This window comes from Mus musculus, chromosome 12, assembly GCF_000001635.26.
Source record: "Mus musculus strain C57BL/6J chromosome 12, GRCm38.p6 C57BL/6J".
NCBI lineage: Eukaryota > Metazoa > Chordata > Mammalia > Rodentia > Muridae > Mus > Mus musculus.
This window is the reverse complement of record NC_000078.6, coordinates 12,432,571-12,446,894: the sequence shown is the minus strand read 5'-3', so window position 1 is coordinate 12,446,894 and position 14,324 is coordinate 12,432,571. Positions and strand designations below refer to the sequence as shown.

The 14,324-nt window shown below is 40.8% G+C and overlaps 1 long non-coding RNA gene across 3 annotated transcripts in view; it reads right to left on the bottom strand.

Moving 5' to 3' along the window:
• Positions 1-14,324, bottom strand: part of Gm34489 — a 103,449-nt gene that overhangs the window by 77,595 nt on the left and 11,530 nt on the right. The window lies entirely within an intron of this gene.

Below are 14,324 nucleotides of genomic sequence, written 5' to 3'. Positions count from 1 at the left end.
ATTATCTGAAGAGGTGAGCAGATCTTGGAAGAATTTCAAAGACAAAGACACTCCTCCTTTTATTTAAACACAGGACAATTCCCTACATATTAAAACCATAAACAAAGTGAATAAATATATGTGTAAACTGCAATTGGACTGAAGACTCAGATAATAAATAGATTTGTCCCTTCCCTAAATGGCCGAGGGGGTTGTTAAAAAATGGGTAATTCTTTGTTGTGGAAGCGATCCCATGAATTTCATATCACTTTCTTGATCTCTATACATTAAATGCTAGTAATACCTCTCTAATCCAATTATTTTGACAATGAAAATATCCCTTCAGATTTCCCAACTGCCAACCGCTGAGGAATAGCTTCAGGCCATCCCAGATGGACATAAATTGTGAAAGGGCTTTCTTTACTTTATTCCCTGTTCTTCTGTAAAGGGCAGCATCAACTCTAAGCAAGATATCTGTACTGGAAGAAGCACACCATGTCACCTGTGGTCTCTGATGAACCATCTTCTAGTTAGGCATGAGGAAACCACCCTTATGTTCTCATATGGTCAAGTTGTAGCCTCACGATACTGGAACTGTTAGCAGAATTCTAAGCAATAAGTCTCAGATCTGGAATTGATGCTTCCATTTGTCTTTCTTTAAAGCATGAAATCAGTGGGGTAGTAGCAAATTTCAGAATAGGTGGCAAAGAGCGGCTGAAAACAGAATACAAATAAATGCTTTAAAATGTTGTCTATACATTGGCAGCAGTGATTTTGCTTAGTGAGATATCAAGTTTGCTTGTGCCTTGAAAAACCACCTGGGTCAGAGGCCATATATAGGTGGCCTGGGATGGGTGCCCAAGGAGAAGGCAGAGTAGCTGGAACACAAGGTAGGAGCTCGGGAAAGGAGGAGGCGGCTGCCACAAGTCCAGACGCACTGCCTCGTAAAAAGATAAAAGCTGTGTGAGATCTCTCTGCCAAAGCTCTTGCAGCGTGTGACAGGAACTCAGGTGAAAGACGGGTGGGAGTGGAGATTGAAAGAGACCCCTTGATGATTTCCTGAGGAAACTCACCTGTTTGGCAATGACTTTGCCCTGCAAGTTTTCCTCTTGCATTCACATGTCCTCATTGACTCCAGACACACAGCAAACTGTGGGTCTTGTGAAACTGGAAAGCAATACTTGGTATACACAATAGCTCAGATTCAAAAGGTTAGGCGGGTCTGCTTGGTACCTGTGCCCACCCTCACCCTCTTTGGCCCAGCTGTCAGGACATCTCTAGTCCCATCCTTTCCAGTCATATCGCACCTCACAACTCATTTCCCATTATTTTCTGCTGATGCCTTAGCATCTCTCCCATGCCTCAGCATCAGCCTTAGGCGTTCCTCCTCCAGTCCTGCCTCTCATTATAACCACTTTTTCTTAAAATAAAACTCAGCTAGTAAAGTGCTTGTTGTGCAAACAAGAAGACCTGAGTTTACTCCCAAGAACTCACTGACTGTGGGTGGCTTGTGGTGGAAATCTTAATTTCTGAACATGTAGAAATATGTCGCCTCGTGAGGGTCGCTAGTCTCCAAGCGTAGCCTGTTCAGTGATCTTCAGACCAGTGAAAGACCCTGACGCAAAAGGCAAGGTGCATCATTCCTTAGGGATGAAAGTCAAGATCATCCTCTGGCCTCTACATGTGCACACACTCAGATACACACACACGCACACGCGCACACACACGCACACGCACACGCACACACATACACAAAGGGGGGCGCAGACCTGGAAATCCTCTAAATACAAGCCAGCAAGTAGGCAGATGTGCTCTCTTCTGCACTAGACTGGGCACTGACAGTGAGAGCATGCTCTTTCTCACTCATGTTACAGTTTGTATCACCCCTTTATAGCTCATGCAGTGGGTTTGTATGCAGAATGCTTGGCTGCATGGATCTTATGACTCTTGCATTGTGGTCCTGATGAGTGTTGTAGCTTCCACGAACTAGCGTGGGTGGAAGCTGAGTACTCGCACCTTCCTCTGATGACTGGGCTCTGTCTGTGATAACAAGCAGAGACTCATGAGGCTCCTGTACAGTGCCGAAGCTATCACAGTCTTCCACCTCACTGAGATCAAGGGAAACTGATTGTCCTTACAACACAATTATACATATTTTATTTTTGGCAATTCACGTTTAAACTAAAGTTTGCTAATAAGTGAAGTCTGTGGAATATGAATCTTTGTTTTTATAGTCCTTTTTTTCATTGTAGACTTGGAAATCATCATGTTATCAACCCCAGACATCAGCTGTTAATATTTTACTGAGTGTCCCTCAAGTCTTTTATCTTGAACAGTATGTAGTTCAGAAATTTCATAGAGAATACATTTTTAATCTTCTGAGGATTTGACACAGGGCCTTGTACATTTTAGGCAAGAGTTCTATCACCACCTTACATACCTCTATTCATTTTGCTTTCTTTACTTGAAAATATCCCAGCATTTTCTTCCTCACACTGTTTCTCATTTCCTTTTTTGTTTCCATAATCAACAGTATGATGGACCATCTTTGAGTACAAAGCCTGTCGCATATATAGGCTCTCCCTGACTCTACTTTTGCACACAGGTCTAAAGGGAGTATCATGAATAACTGTGACTGCTTAGCCAGATCTAGTGGGAGCCCTCAAATTTCCACCTCTCAGCCTAATTTATTTCATGACTTAATGTTAAAGTTTGCCTTTTTCTTCTTCTCGGTTTCACAAGAAGAAATACGAAACACTGAAACTAGACTCAGAGCCCACTCCTACCACCCCCCTTCACCCCCGTTTACAAAGTGTGCTTTCTTGATGTGAGAGGGTGAGAACGTTAAATCTTTCTCAGGAAAAACACACAATGTAACTGGAGATGGTGGGACCCCAGACCCAGAGTCATCTTTGAATGGACGTGTTTTTCCAGTGCTTTCAGGAGGATGGAAAGAAAACCCTAATAAAATAAAAACCAAGACCAACCTCGTGTAATTATTGCTTTAAGGCAGGCGGGCTTCCTTTTGGGTTACAGGGGTGAATGTATGTAGATATGAGCACAGTGGTCTCAGTGTGAGCCCCAAAACAATGATGTGTGTTGAAGGTCACTTTGCTCAGATACTCAAAAAGACTGGTACGTGGTGAGGAGGCAGTTGATGCTGGTGGGTCAACTGTGGGTGTCCTGGGAGACTTCCCATGTGGTCCCAAAGAAGGTCGGGCCTGGATACTAAAGAAGGGACGATGAAGAGGAATATAATTGGAGAAGTCCAAAAGACAGTAGGTATTTCTCTGAGCCCTATAAATTCTAAGCATAGAGCCCCAAGTGATCAAAACTATAGAAAAGTAACTGGACCCTTGAGATGGTATATTTTGTTCTGTCTATACAATCCTTGTGACAGGGTGTGATCATTCTAGGATGATTCTCTTTGGCTAGTTCTTAGATTTTTGCTGATAGTGTTGCTGGGAATGAACCCAGAGCCTTGTGCACATGAGATGGACATTTTACAACTGAGCTGCATCGCTAACACCAAGGGTTTCTTTATTCTCAGAGTAGAAGTGGAATAAGGAATGAGGAATCAGCAACTCCATCCAGCTCGGTGAAGGAGCTGTACTAGCAGTTCCCATGGGTAGGTCTGTGTCTACAGTCTAAGCAGCTCAGAGCCAGTGTAGGAATGAGTCCTCTTCTCCACCCACAGCACAGGGTTTATATAGGACGTGAGCGCCTGGGAGCCGGGATGGTACTTGTATTCATTCTGAGGGCTACAGGAAAGCCACATCTGTGTCCCCTCTGGAGGAAGCTCAAGACTCTGATGCATCCTTATCTCCTCTGTGTTTCCTGTGGCTATTGCCACAGTTACATGCCTGTGACCTGTTCCAGGCTGAACCCTCCTTCTAGGCTCACTCTTTTAGTCTTTAATCATAGTTGATGGCTTTGCAACACAAGCAGCTTTTGATTCAACCTAAAAGCAGACAGTATCATCCACCCGATCAACCATACTGTTCTCACTTCTCTGCCCACCTTTGTATCTTCTATTCCACTTCCAGCCAACTTCCTACATTTATGTTCTTGGTGTCCTTGTGGTCTCTTCTCACCTCCTTAAAATATTTTCCACCTCTTCCTCTGTGTATCCCATTAGGGATTCCTATAACAACCTTACCAGAATGCTCCTCTGATTAAATATTTCAAGGGCTCCCTAATGTTCCCAGGAGGAAGGTCAAGTCTTGGAACACAGCTAGCAAAACTCTGCCTGTTTCTCAAGTTGTCTGCATCTCTCCTCTGGTTCTTCACATAGCACATCATAGATCTCCCTAATGTGCAAGCCTGTTTCAACCCTTCATCCTTGTTTACAATGTTCTTCTCCCATGATTCTTCACTTAATTAAGTCTAAACTAGACTGCCCCCAAATGCCAGTGAAGTGTTTGTCCTGTAGCAGCCTTAACATCTATCCTTGACAGAGCCATTCACTTGTGCTGAAATGACCCATCTCTAAGCTCATCGCTTTCAATGCAGTGTGGGATCCTTAGGGGCAGGACTGATCTCTTACACCCCTGTACTTCTTAAGAGGCTCAAGTAGTCCCGAGACTGACCACTTACTTAGCAAGCAGAATGAAAGGATGAACAAGAGAAGTGGTGGGAAGGATACTGTGCTTGGGGGTGGAAAGAAGCGGAGTATAGCTTTGCATCTGTGGAGAGCAGAGGCAAGAGGATCACTGTCTTGCTGGCTGTTAACCTAGCTACAGGTTCAATGAAAGAGTCTATCTCAAAGGAATAAAGCAGAGATTAGTGGAGCAGGATATCTAATGTTGTCTTCTGGCCTCTGCACATGTACAGGTAGCCATACCCACATACACATGCATGCATATACCACACAAATACACCAAGAGGAGGGTAGGAGGAGAGAGGGGGAGAAACAGACAAACAGAAAAGAGGGGGTAGAGAGTCCTGTGCTCTCTGTTGGTTCTCTCAATAAACTAACTATATAGCCTAGGTCTCAAGTTCCTTCCATTACAAAGATCTAACTTGTTGGTTTTAAATGTTCTAAAAAGATGTGTGTTCTAGGTTGAGGTCATTATAGACCTAATAAGGGTAGTAGTCAGATATAAGTATATTTTGGAATGAATGTGCTATAACAAGTGCACACTTTGTGAATGGGCAACTCCTCCCATGCAGTAAGATCACATTGAAATGCAGGAGTTTCAGAATGAAGACTTGATCTGTGGGTAAAGCCTATTGATGAATGGGATTCTGATGTGCTCAGTGATACCAATGTTCAGCTTGCATGGACCAGTTCTTGCTCATTCCATAGATTGATATTTAGGTCCCCAGAGCGACTTCTCCAATATTGTATGTTTAGCAATTCAATTAGTCACTCCCCAGCGCTGCGTTCTAATTGATTATTTTTCAGTCTCTGTTGGTGATAAAGATAATAGATGTTTTTTGTGGAGTAAATTGGCTTCTTTACTTAATATCAGTTTCTTGGTGTCATTGCCCAGCAAATAAGTGGTGAAGCATGGTGCTATAAATAGCATTATGTTTGGAAGAAGGGGAAAAATAGCTGTGTTTCCTGACACCGCACATTTCACGCCATTTTAATTACCACAAACGTCCATGCTTGTCTCAGAGATGTGCAGAGAATTGGGAACACCCGAATATTTATCCACGCTGCTATGCCCACTGGCTTGGGATGCAGCCTTGCTCCGGTGTAGCCAGGCCTCTGCAACCCTCTGACACTGCAAGAACAGAAGGCAAACGTGCTGCTAGTGAATGTCAACCAGATGTGACTTGGAAATTTGTGCTGCTGCAGCCATGAATAAAAGGAGAGACACCTGTCTCCCCAAGATAAACAGTTAGAATCTGAAAAAAAAGAGAGAGAATGGAGTGCTGTAATTTTGCCGTTCAGCAAACACCTACACACATTCACACAGTTCACAATCCATGCAGTGTTAGAAAATGCACAGGGATAAGATTACTTTAAGGCATTTTCTGAATGTTAGATTTTTCTGTTTCTTTTTCCTGGGCAGGCAGATTTATTCTCTCCAGTAGCCAACATCTGTCCATTTTGGCTGTGGTTCCCTATCTTCTCTACCCCTTGTTCACCAGCTTTAGAACTTAGAGCCGCTGTCCTCTCCGTGAACGCTGGACCATTTCTAGCTCCTGGCATGCACTTTAACTTGAGAACTATGTAGAAATAATGTGCTCCAGCACTAGGAATCCAGCTATAGTCCTTCGTTCTTTTTTTTTTTTTTTTAATTTGGGATGAAAATTCTGTCTCATGTCCAGAAATCTCTATTGTTCCCAGTTTGTGTTAGCAATAGGAAAGTGTACACTGGTAGACACACATATGATTTTCTCGAACCTCTATACACCTTTCCCATAGGAAGAGAAGTCTAGATGGATTTAAACACAATCAAATGTAAAACTTCAGTATCTAACAATGCTTTAGAGCAGTTTTGTGGATTAAGTAGGAGATAGAGAGGGAAAAGCTTCATTTCCCATAGTAACATGGAAGTAATTTTTTAAGAAAAGGTGGAAGTTGAACATCTGAGGTCTAGAAAAGGCCCAAGGGGATTACCAAGGACGAAAGAAACCAAACCAGCACAGAAACTCAGCGACTTGGGAGGGAACGTTCATACCTGGCTCAGAAGATTCAGCCAGTGGACATTAGCTGATGGACATCCAGACTAAATACCAGAAAATATGGCAGCAAGGATGAATAGCAACATCACTCAAAGCAATTTAACTGAACATAAGCTTAATAAAAGCCATCAACTAGAAATAGCCACCTAAGCCCATATTAGGGCCAGAGAAGGGTTGTATACACTAAGACAACTTCTCTGTAGTCTATTAAGTGTGCATGGCTCCTGGAGGGCAAGAGGACCCGATGCATCAAGATTTGGTGTCCTGTGGCACCCCCAGCCACAGATGGCCTCATAGGAAGAGCTCTGAGGTTATTCCATCTCCATGCACAGCTCTCCCTGTCATTGTATAGGATAATTTTCCAGAGTATCACAGGTGACTCTTATTAACTCTTCAACAAAGCTTCATCCCAGCCCCAGGGAAACTTTGGCTTGAATATGTGATCTTAGTCCTAGGTGTGAGAGCTCCTTGTGTTAGCTATGTCAACATTATATGATTATGTTAAAAGTTTCTTTAAATTCTGATATCTTAGTCAATACATCACTCAGTAACTTTTTAAAGATTTATTTACTTTGCTATGTATAATTGTGTTTGACCTACATGTATGTCTATGCACATGCATGCAGTGCCTGAGAAGGCCAGAAGAGGGTATCACATCCCTTGGGACTGAAGTTAGAGGTAGTTGTGAGCTGCTGTGAATCAAACCTAGGTCCTAGGGAAGAACGGAGTGTAGCAAACTACAGAAGCATCTCTCCAGCCCTCAGCATACATTTTTATGTTGTCCCTATTGTTCTTTTTATGTATTAGCTAATCTCTCCAAAATCTCCTGGTTACTGACTCCTCATATTAGACTGCTTTCCTTTTTCAAATTGCTGTGTGGTTTTGTTATACTGATTGAATCCAGACTCAAAACATCCAGCAGCTGTACTGGGTGGACAGAACTTAATCAAGACAAACATGAAGGGGGAAGATGTACTAAAGACAGAATTAAAGCACTTAGATTCACATTTTCCATATTCATTATGTTTGGATCTTAAATACACCCTTGAAAGGCTATATGTTAAAGGCTTGGTCACCAGCTGGTGGCATTGCTGGGAAGTTGTAGACATTCAGGAGTTGAAGGCTGGTGAGAAATGGTAGATTGTTTGGGAAACATTAGGACCCTGGACCCTTGCTCTTTCTTATTTTGCTTCTTGCAGTTTCTTTGATCGCACACTCTAAGCCTGGGCCCAAAGGAACAGAACCAATCAACCACACACAGAACCTTCTGAAACCCTGAGCAAAAACAAACCGCTCTTCTGTAAAAGCAGTTTATTTGGCTGTGATCTTACAGTAATGGAAAACTGACACATTTATATTATTTTCAAGGGTAATATAGTAGTAGTAATAAACTAGTAATAATTACACATGATCTAATTATAGATCCCTTGGTGTGGAAACTGTGTCTGATTCTTTCACATGGCTTATAACATTATAGTAGGTAGTGGATGAGAGAAGAGATGCTACCCAACAATGGCCAGCCAATCTACTTAACAACAGCTGAGAGCTGAAGAGAAAGACCAGTTCTCCCTGCAGGACTTTGGCAGTAATGATATATTAACTTAAAAAAAATAGTGACAGTACTAGAAAAAAACATTAAGCAAATGGTATGAATGAACAGTATATGAATGGCATATAGCTAAGGGATTTCAAAACCTGTATAAGGTAGGTATTATGCCTGACACATGGAAGGGGTTCTATAATTTGTCTAATTATTCACACAACTAACAAGTGGCCTAAGCCAGTCTGTCTACACCATTACCACCCTTGACCACAACAAACAAGTCACAATAAAAACTCCTTCCAATGCTCTAGAGAAAGGGTCGATAGTGGACTTTACATGTTTCTACAGAGATAGTTTCTTTATAAATCAAATGCCTTTCACTGAGAGTCAGGAGGAAAGGTTTCCTGATTGACTTATTGAGTACCGAACTGTTCTGGGTACTTACTGACAAATTCTCTATCACTGGGGTCCTGCCTCTGCAGGGTACTTATCTCTTTTATATCCTCAAGTGGTTGTGGTTTCAAATATCTGTAAGGAGAGTTAGAATTTATTGGTAAGATTCTTGCTGGGGACCCCCAAAATAACTTCTCATTCTTTTGAAGATCTCTTTTGATTCTTGGCCATGAGATGTCATTGAAAAGTCAGTCTGGCTCTCTTCTAAGTTTTCTATGTTGAAGTACTTTTTATTCCGGAGATTTTAGAATCTAGCAACAATAGAACCCCTCTTGAGCTTTAAATTGACTTGACCCAGAAGGTGCTTAATGGAGTCTTCCACATGGAATGCTTCATTGCTCCAGTCTTTTTCTCCAAGACTCTACTCAAATAGGATGTCCATTCTTAGATGTCTCCAGTCTCTCAGTAGAGCAACAGTTCTCTGGTCTCCTCTCCTTGCCCAAGATTTCTGTCATAACTTTACATGATTCCCTGGGACTTAGGAGGCAGAAGTTGCTTCATACTCATATCCATTTGTCACAGCCTAATGTTATGACGAGGGGTTAGTAGGTGCTCAATGAGCGTGTATTATGGAAGTGAAAAACTAAACAGTGACTATATCATGATCTTCCCTAGTGTATATGCTATCTAAATGACTAGGACAAATCATATCACTCCTTTCTACTTATTGAGTCGTCATTTAAAATGAGTCAGTATGGTTAGATGATGTCAGAGAGCCTTCAATTTCTGGGATCTTGTGCGTATATGAGTCAGTAAACATTTCCTATATGCTGACTCTGAGTTTGCCTATGAAATCTTTAAACAGTCGAGACATTTATTATAGTACTAAATGTTAAATAATGACCTTGACACCAAAGTTCTCAGAAAACTCCTATTCATCTCACTTCTAGAGACTACTGGCTCCAAATGCTAATGAAATACTCTGGCTATGGGCGAGAGTCTACTGTACAGTAAGAACACAGCCACATTACCCAAGCAACCTTTTAGCCTTCCTGTCTCATCTGTCACAGCTTTGGAAGTTTTGATACCAACTTACAAATCTGAGCCCAGCATTTACTTGGCTCATATGACAGTGTGAGGAAGACCTACTACACTTGTCTTTTCCATTCTCATTGCTTAGTATAGTAAGGGACCAGATGCTATCTTGCTGCCTTTGTTTGAGTTGTTCTAAGAAACATCTGCCCATAATATCTATCGGAAATGTTCTCTTCTCCCCACTTCTATCCTGAGCTGAAGAGACCAGAAAAGCAAAGTTGAGTTTTTCCTAAGAAATGTACATTGAAGCATTAGCACACAAGGCCAAACTTGGAATTTATGAGAAAATGCAATTGGATGGAAGGTTAAGCTCACAGGGACATATGCTCTCATACCCAGGGCAAGCAGCCCAGACCCCCTTAAGTCCTGGGACCTTGGGCACCATTAGAGTATTATCACTGGAGGTTTTCCATTTATCAGAAAAGATTGCCATTATGGAGACCAGTTATTGCATTATTTTATTTTAGCTTCACGGAACTGTGAAATCATCCATTTCTGGGAAGCATGATCTTTGTGTTCAATCAAGAAGGAAGTTAAATGTATAGTTCATATTACAGTCCTATTAGCCAAGACAGGATGCTTTCCTGTTGAGTTAGAACCCATGGAACAACCCCTCTCATCCTTCTTTCTGATGCCAGGCATTGTGCAATTACCAGCTGTTGGATGACCAATGCCAAGGGAAGCAATGCCCCCAACTGGCCATGCAAAAGAAGCAAGATGAAAATAATGGCAAAATTAGAGTTTATTTACTGGTATCTTATTCTTGGTGAAGAAATAGCTCATAGACATTTAGAAGACAACTTAATGCTGCAAAAAAGGAACCATAACTCAAATGAATATTCTTTTCCATGTGATGTGGTACATGTGAGCCTGAGACAGATTGTATTCTAAAATACTTGTATGTGTGTGTGTGTGTGTGTGTGTGTGTGTGTGTGTGTGTGTGTGGCACAGCAGGGAGAGAGTCAGTGCTACTATTGGAGCTAAACCCTGACATGTGCACTTATCAACTAATCTGTCTAGTACATTTGGGTTGCCAGTGAGGTATAGGCTCAGAAAGGGCGATAACCACATCTTACTTATTTTATGATGACTCAATCAAGATGGTGTGTATATAATGCTGAGTATCAGGGATTCAATAAATGTCCTGTTCCTCTTTGAACAGAGCTATTTAATTTTAATACTATTATCATAATTACAAAATGTACTCATTACTTGATAAAAATTTAAACAATGCAGCAAATTAATGGAAAAATAATATGATTTTTCTCCCTAAGCTCGTTCCCTACCAGTAATTATTTAAAATCTTTTCTGATTGTTCTTATGCTGACTCCTCAGTATTTCAAGTTTAGATTTCTTCATTTATTCGTCTGTTCGGTTAGTTTAGCTTTTACACTTTAGCTCATATATTTTTTCTTAATCTCATCAATGTGTGCCAATCTGTTTTGTTACACAATAGGGAGACAAGACTTACCACTCCCCATTTCTCATCCATTTATAGCTTTCTAAAGTCAATTTAAGCAATTTTAAAATTACTTTTCCTTTTCAAGATCTGCCACTCAGTAGGCTGTGGTGGCTAACACCTGTACTGCACACCACAGGAGATGGAGACAAGAGGATTGCTGTGAGTCTATAAGGCTATCCACTATTACACAGTGAAGTCCAGGGTAGCCTGAGCTGCAGAGGGAGACTCAACAACAACAACAACAACAACAGCCCAAAGAATTAAAATGCAATTACATTCTGTTACTGTAATTTAATGTTTTATAATTGTTATTCATAAATTGGTTTTACATAGGAGAACCAATAAGAAAATTTAAATATTTGACTATACCAATATTCTCTATAACATCAGCTATTATATTGGGATCAAAAAGGAGGGAAATTGGTATCTGTCACTGACACAGTAACATTGTAAGGAAGAGATCCAAATAATGTATTTTGATTCATTAAATACCTGAAATTACCCACATTTTAATTTGATTTAGATTAAATTCTTAAAAACTTGTGGTATCATTTCATGTGTGTCTGGTATGTCTATGAAAAAAAATACCCACACATGCAATATGTGTAATAACATCTGTATTTGAAATAGGCTGAAGTAATCATCTAGTGGTTCTCTTTGAGTGATAGCTTTCCCACCCAGCCACACAGCAGCTTGAGTAAGATACACAGTTTTAATTTTGCTTATATTTACATTCACTTCTGGAGTAGTGTCACTGCTTCTGGAAATCATGCCTTTTGTCATAGCCTATGCATATGGGAGTTGGGTTCTTATTACTTATAAAATATGTAAACAAATCAGCTAAAAGTGAAGATTCATTTTGGCTCCCAGCTTCCAAGGTTTCAGTCAATGGTCACTGGTGTTTGGAGGGTGGGTGGAGGGCAAACCGGTGTTCACAGTGAGGCAAGAGGTGGTAGAGGGATATATAAAGTAAATTGTCTCACTTCATACAGAAGACAGAGGCAGGAGAGAGAAATGGCCTAAGTCAGAGGAATAGGCTTCAAAGTCATCCAGTTCCTCCAGCTGGGCAGCACCTCCTAACGAGCCATTCAGTTATGACCTTGTTAATGGATTAATCCATTCATTAAGTTAATGAACTCATGAGCCAGATATTCCTCTATAAGCTCATCAGCTAGAGACTGACTTTTGCACACATGATGTCTATCAGGGAACATTTCATGTCTAAATCATAGCTGTGTGGATTTGCTGCATGGTATTATCAGGTATTTGGTCCATCAAAAACAGTTGGTAAAACTGCTTTTTGAGTTCTTGCATAAGTAACATTTTTTTTCTCCCTTATCTTTAACTGTTCTTTTCATTTATTGTTTCTTTCTTTGTTTTGCTTCCTGGATGAAGTTCCCACTTGTGTCTTACATACTTTGCATTCATCTTTTTAACTGAATGGGGCGAGTCTTCTTCACCTCACCTTCCTTTCTCCTCCAGCCTGTGAAAGGATTGTTTTCACTTGACAGCCAGGTCTAACACTCAGAAACTGTGTTATCCTAGCAATTTTTGAATTTCATAATTAAGCTATCTAACTTATCCTTGCAAACTTCCAGTTTCCTAGAGTTATATTATGGGATATTCTTTGGATAGAGGCAAATAATCCCAAGTGCTGTCTCTAGGGAAGGGTAGTTGAGTAAGTCAGATGGTTCATTAAGAGACGTCTCCGTAAGTAACTGATATCAATCATTCCTCCATCTTTGGCTTTCTACCTAGACTTCAAGTCTGAAGTCTGTTTAGAGCCCTCTGATGATTCCAACAGCACCCTCTCCTGCACTGCTTTTTCCTCTGTTTTGGTCGGACATTGACTTCACTCCAGTTACCCGGTGTCTAGAATCCATCTGCTTCTCTGCAGAAATCTCCAGTGTTCTGTTGCACCTACTTGGGTTTTCTATATTATTTTTAAAATTACATTTATGTTTCCATTATGCTAATAGAAGTCAGGAAAGAGAAGGGAGATCTATGCATGTTCAGGTCTACATCATAACCCCTGAAAGCCCTCAGTCATGTTTTAAAATGCTGTACATTTTTGAAAGGATTATCTAGCGTGTTTGGTGTTTTTTCAGGTTTTTCTGGCTGTGTCATCTGGTTGCCATAGCCAAATACCACAGGCTGAGTATCTAACAGAAATATATCTCTCAGTCTCCAGGCTGAAAAGTTCAAGATCAAAGAATCAACAGATTTGGTTCCTGGAGAAGGTCCATGTCCTAGGTTAAAGATACCTTGTCAGTCTGATTTCATTGACAGGAGTGGGAGAAGGGGGAAAGAAAAAAAAAAAAAACCAGAGACTATTTTTTTTTCTTCTAAAGCAACAGCCTACAGGGTTAGAGTTGGGCTCATATAAACGTATTTTACCTACTTTTCCCTTAAAGACCGCATCTCAAAACACAATGCCATGGAGGCTAGACCTTCAATGTTTGAGTTTTGGATAAGCCCTAACTCATTGCGTTCCGGTCTCTAATCAGTTTATCATGAAGAAACTTACGTGTAAGCATGGGTTATGTTACTTAAATACAAAATAGTAGCACATTTGACTAAAACACTAGTTTGTGGTTCCAAAAATCATTTCTAAATATAAATCATTGAGATAAAACAAAGACAAAGAACTCAATGCAGTTGAGCATAGGTGAAGTCAGGTGTCACACACACGCACAGGTATACAGGTATACAAAGCATCCATGGAGGGGACTGGCTCTCCTCCCCTTCTCCTTGTGGGTGGTAGGTCCCAGTAAATCCCTATGTGCCACTTCAAATCCATTTGCTTGGCTTCAGTCAGACTCTGATGGGCCTTATCTTATTGGCAAAGGCACATAGCAATTAAAATGGCATTGACAATCTTGTGATCTGTCTCGTGTAACAGAAAATTCAGATTAAGGGAAGATTATGCTAATGGGAGACAATCTTAGAGCAGGAAGTGCTTTTTGAAGACAGCTTGTACAGTTCCCTGACTGACATACTCTGTCTATTACATTCTGCCTAATGGTCTCCTCTTGATCATCTCCAGTAACAAGGATCCTTTAGCCTCCAGAGGCAGCAGTTTTTCTTAAACAGCACAGCTAAAAAGCTTTAAACATAGCCTCAACCTAGCTCTACATACTTCCCAGTTGTGATTACTAGCTGTGTTCTCTGTAACATACAGGGAGAATTGAAATGGCTGTCACAAGCAAGAGG